Consider the following 5,757-nt stretch of genomic DNA (forward strand, 5'->3'; position numbering starts at 1 on the left):
GAGGTACCAAAGCCGCCCGCAGGAGCAAATGCTGGGTTCCTGGCTGGTGGATCAGCTGGATTCATCAGAGGAATTCAAGGTAACTCCTTTTAAAACTTCTGGGGAAGAAATCTTGGGGAAGGCGTCTGCGTCTCCATTGCTGGAGCCCTTGTGACAACTGGGAAGATGACACTGGACATGGGTGTCTTATTCTTTTTTTTTTTTTTTTTTGTTAGCAGTTAATTATGTGCAGGATTATTTATCCCCACACCCCCCACGTTCACCGAGATTTGGGGATTTGGCATTTGCCTGCCCAGACGTTTAACTCCCGGCTCTTTACCTCATCCATAGGACCTCGGGCACTTGGAAATGCAAAACTATTCCCATGTAGGATTCTTTTTTTCCACTCTCAACCCTAATATTTCAAAACGGTAACAAGCAGACCCAGCAAGTACCTGGAAACACCAGTGCGAAGTGCTTGGGTTTCTGAGTGGGAGGGCGCACGCTGCTCTTTGCTGGCTCTGCGTGAGCGCTCACCTTGAATCCTTCAGTCACAAGGGGGAGAACGAAGAGCCTCGGGCACGTGTTGCTTCACACACCCCTTCGGTTTGAAATTAAGGATCGGGGTGACCTGAGACCCAGCCGGCCACGAGGCGTGTCCCTGGCGTGCCACCAGCTGATGGCCCCGGGCGCTTCCACCTCTGGTCAAAAGTTCCACGTAGGGGTTATTTGCACCGAGAAGTGAGACTGCCTTAAAATTGCTTGGAGAATGGGTGGCTGCTTGGGGCTAAATGCGTGTCGGGAGTGGTCCCTGCTCTTCCCGGCTTGTGCGGTGTCAGGAGTGGGAAGAGCAGATGGGTGGCAAGAGCCAAGGGGCGTCTGGTCGGCTGCTCACGCACATGAGTGAGATACCCATTCCCAGGGACCCTGCTGGTGCCATATTCTCTTGGAGCTCATTGCTCTGTGTGTGTGTGAGGGCTTTGGGGTTTTTTTTCCTTCATTCAGCGAGCGAAGCCGTCTGCCACTGGAGTTTTTCCCCGTCCCCTCTCCCATCTGCTGGCTGAGCAGCTCACGGGACGTTCCCTACCCTGTGTCAGCGTGAAAACAAGCAAAGACCTACATGTAACCTGCTCCAGCTCGTTAGAGCTGGCGTGGGTGCGGGAAGCAGGCGGGCAGTTCGGCTGGCAGGACAGAGGGGCTGCAACCTCTTCGGCTGGCACAGCTGGATCCAGGGGCAGGCAGATGTGCAGAGCCTGGCCCTGCTCCGCACGGGAGAGGCGGCCCCCTGCCCCCAAGAATTCCTTATCGAAGCGGCAGAGATGCACGCCGAGGAGAGGTGACAGTGACGGATGCAGGAAGCAAAGCCAGGTCTCTTTGCTCCCTGGCTCGAGGCCTAATCGCTGCACTCTGCTGCTGCTGCTATTTGTAAAACGTCTCGAGGTGCTCGGGCGGAGGGCATTACCGATACGGAAAGAGCCCGCGAATGCTAATGGAGGAGGCTGTTAGTGGGGTGGACTTGCGGTTGACTGCAGCTTGGAAAATGGCCTCAAGGGGAAACACGCTCAGCGTGCATTTTCTGAGCTGCTCTTCTAGTTTGTGTTTGAATTCAGCTCCTGGAGCGGAGCTGGGTCGCCCACCCGTGCCTGTAGGAGCTGTAGTGAGCTGGTTGGGATGGGGCAGACCGGGCTGGGCAAGCTGCTTTTTTCCCGTCCTGCCCGGGCCACGTTCCTCCCGATTAAAACATCTCAACGCATCCTACTCCTGCGCTGCAAACTCCTCGGTTGCTTTACCCATCACGCTGCAACCAGCCCTCCTGCAGCAGGCAGCGCTTTCACTGTGCCGAAGTATCTGCTTGAGGACTTTATCGATTTATGGTTTTTTGTTTTGTGTTGGTTTTGTTTTGTTTTTTTTACTGTCGCTTTCAGACCACATTTTCACCCAGCCTTCTCATCCAAAAGTACACCCTAGCTGCATATTTTCCTTTGGTTTTTTCAGCCGTCGCCCTGCGAAAGGCGGCAGACACAGGTTCGGAGAGGACGGAGGCAGGTTGCTGGCTGGGCTTTCCTATAAGGGGACCGCGTGGAAGGTGAAAGCGCTCCGGGCTCCTGCGTGGCTGCGCGGGGAGCTTGGCACTTTGCAATCAGCCGGAGCTGTGATGAGGCAGGCAGGGAACGCTGCTCTTAAAAATACCCGGTAGGTGGGCTGGGGGTAACGGGTAACTCCCTGAGTGCTTCCAGGCAGCGCCGCACCGGCTGCAGCGTGGCAGCACTTTAGCTGGATGCGGGCAGGATCGGTGCCAGGGATGTCCCGGTCTGCGCAGCATCAGCCCATGAGGGCCACGAGAAACAACGCAGCCCTTCCTAGAAATGCGTTCCAGAGCTTAAAAGATGGACCTAATTGAAAAAATGTATTGAGGTTGAACCAGGGGATAAAAGGGAAAGCTGGGCCGAGATTAACCTGGAGCTCAGCGAGCCGAGAAGCGCAGCAGCCGTGGCCAGGTCCCTAAGCCAATTCCCAGCCACGGCCTCCCAGCCACCCGCTGACTCCATGCCCGGCAGGGAGGTGGTTTGCTCTGGACGTGGGTTTAGCAGGAGAGCCCGGCACGCTCTGCTTTTGGGCTTCAGGTACGTGCTCGCTTCCCGCTTTGCTTCCTTTCCCCTGCCACAGCAGCTCCTGGCTTGCTCGCGAGGGCTGCTGCCACGGCCCGGTGGATTTTTGTCGAGGGTGTTTTCTGCCTGCACGGTTCCTGCCGGTTGTTCGGTTTGCCGGTCCTGCCAAGAAGCCTGTGCTTGGGGAATGCTGGAGCTGCTCCAGTTTCCCCGGAGCCTGCATCTTCAGCTGCTTCCTCGTGACATCCTCCTCCCTTCCAACGCCTGGCATCCCCTCCGGGTACCACTCGCCTGCCCTGGATGGCTGCGAGCCTCCCCCAGCCTGGGGCTCTGGGAGGGGGGTTCTTTCCCCCCCCATCAGCACCTACCACCTTGTTGCTACCTCCAGCTTCAGCAAGTCCCGTGCGATGGCCCTGCAGCCCCCTTCTTAGGGCAATTTCTGAGCTGGGCTGGGACCAGTCCTTTCCCCTGCTTGGGCCAGAAGAGACGTGGGGCAGAAGCGGGGAGGAGGTGTTAGCACGGAGCCAGGGTGACGTGTCGCCTGCGTTAGCAGACCCTGGGACTTTGTGACCCAGAAAGCTGCTTCTCATCCCTCCTTTTCTAAAACAAGCCCAGCTGGTGTTTGCAGGAGCAGCTCCTTCCACAGGAGCCAGCAGAGCAGCTCCGGGGCGGCCTTGCCGGGCTCTGCTCTGTGGGCTCTCCAGATGAAGCTTATCTTGTGGCCAGTGTTTGCAAAACACATCCCTCTCCCTGTGGTTCCTCTGGCGTCCACAAAGCTGTCAGCTCACCCAGCCCTTCCCCTTCCAGCAAAGTTACGAGGTTGCCCTGCGTCCTCACCCCCTCGTCGGTGCTTCAGCCCCCTCCTCCTCACCAGGGCAGGATGGGGCTGGTGGATTGGGGAGCACTGAGCCTGGGGAGAGGAGCATCCCAGCTGCCAAAGGGCCATGGCCAGAACTGGAAACCAGTCACTGGCTACAGCAGAGGACCGCCTGGGGTGGTTGCCTGGGCTGGAGAGCCAAGTCTTCACCCAGAGGGGTCAGCCAGCTCCACACCGACCCACCAAGGAAGCTTTACGAGCCCACCCTCTTCTTCCCCAAGCCCCCTGGCTCTTAGTGGGGTTTGGCCAGTTGCCCCGGTGTGATGCTCAGCATGTCACGGCCCCACCACGGGCAGCGGGAGCTCCCGGGAGGGACCTGGAGCAGAGCTCAGGCTGCATGAGGCTCTCGTGGTGCCTGCCAAGAGGGGATGTCCAGCCCGCGGGGCTGCTCCCATGCTCAGGGCTCACATCTGCCTAATGCTGCTCATCCAAAGTGAAGAGGGCTCCGCACCAGAGGGTCTCTGGGCTGTACCCGGCCACCTCAAGGTGGCCAACCCCCACCCTGTGAACTTGCCCAAGGGTGGCTTTGCTTCCCAGCCAGTGGGGAGGAGAGGAAGGGGTGTGTGATGCCGTGTTTGTGTCGCACCAGCTGGAGCCGTGCTGCAGCCCGCAGAGCTAACCACAGTTATTTTAGCAGGCTGATGTTTATGTTTACCTCCCTGCCGCAGCAAGCCATCGATCTCGGTCGTTCACGGTTTTAGCAACAACTGCTGCTCCAGGCCAGGCTAATTCCAGCCCTCTTGGGTTTGGGGCCCTTTGTTCTCACCCAAAGGCAGCAAACAGGTTGTTTTGGAGAGAGGCATCCCGTGTGGAGGGGGGATTTCTGGCAGCTTAGACTGGATTTGTGCTGCCGTGTCAGGGCTCCTGGTGAGGGGGGCCTGGCCCCAGGGGATGCTGCGCGCACTGGGGGATGCTGTGCGCACCGAGGTTGGGATGGGATCTGGGAAGACTGGGCTTGCCAGGCTCTGGCTTGGAGCTTGTCCTCCAGCGCTTGGGAGTCTGCAGCTGAACAGGCAAAAAACACCCCCATGAACCAGTTCATTTATCTGGTTTTTCTGGGGCAAAACTGGAGCCATGGGTTGGAAACGTCTCTGCCCTGGTCCCTGCATCCAGGACCAGTACCTGCAGCCTTTCCCCCCCATGCTGCCTGCCTGGCTCTTGAGTTTCAAACTTTGCAGTAATTCACTTATTTGAGAAACTGGAGGAGCTGGAGGGGGGAGGAGATCAGCCCTTTCCATGTTTGTGATTTTTTTTCACCAAGCACAGCAGGACCAGGCCAGCAGAAACTGGAGCAAAACCACCCATTTCCCCTCCCCGCTTCCCCTTATGCCCATCCCAGCAGGGCTTGGTCTCATGTGTGGGGCTCTGATCTCGCTGGAGACCTCCCAGGCTCCTGGGATCAGCTTGCTCTGATCTCCAGGCGAAGTTCAAAGCTTTCCCTCCGTTCCTGCCTGCAGCCGCGGGGCGTTTCATGTGCGGCTGGCGTTCCCCGCACGCTGGCGCCCTGGATGTTCACCACTGCTTTTCAGCTCTTGTCTGAAAAGGAGCCGTCTCGGGGGCCTCGCCTCCTAATTGTGGAGGAGGTGAACATGAAAAAAGCCTCTGGCTGCTTTTAACGCAGGCTAAGGCGGCTGCTCCGGAGGCAGAGCCTTTGCCTGGGCATCCTTGCAGCAGGGTGGTACCCGACCCCGAGCTCTCACCCTGGGGGTGGTGAGAAACCCTCTGCCCGGTGCTGTTCCTGCTGCCGGGCTGGTTTTTGGGCTGGCAGGTCAGACGGGAGGGGAAAAAGACCCTTTCTTGGAAGCTGGAAAAGGTAAAGATGCTTCCAGAAGCCGGGAGCATCGCCGCTCTCTGGATGTTAGGACCTCAGGGATGCCGATGGCTCCTGCCAAAGCTGGGTGTGGTACCCGCATACCAAACCAGTGCTTGCCTTTCTAGGCGCTTGGTAGCCCATCTCACTGCTTGCAGGGATGTTCGGTGGTCCAGTGGCTTCGGCTGCAGGCGAGGGGCACTCCTGCTCCTCCCTGTCTCTCAGTACCGGGCTGGATTGTGCAGCGGGGTGAGGGTAAAGCGGCATTTCCTCATCACCCAAGGGCTTTGCTGGGCTTGGATTGAGCTGGAGGGGGGGATGGATGGGAGGAGCCGGGACTCTGCTAACCTGATTAACCAGGTTAGGAACCAACCTTACAAAAATCCAAGCCATCTCCCTGCAACCTCCTCCTGCCCTCCCAGGGCACAGCTTGGTCCTGAGGGGGGACCCCCCCCCCTCCCAGCTTCACGCCCCCACTCCCC

This window comes from Egretta garzetta, unplaced genomic scaffold, assembly GCF_000687185.1.
Source record: "Egretta garzetta isolate BGI_Z169 unplaced genomic scaffold, ASM68718v1 scaffold39, whole genome shotgun sequence".
Lineage (NCBI taxonomy): Eukaryota > Metazoa > Chordata > Aves > Pelecaniformes > Ardeidae > Egretta > Egretta garzetta.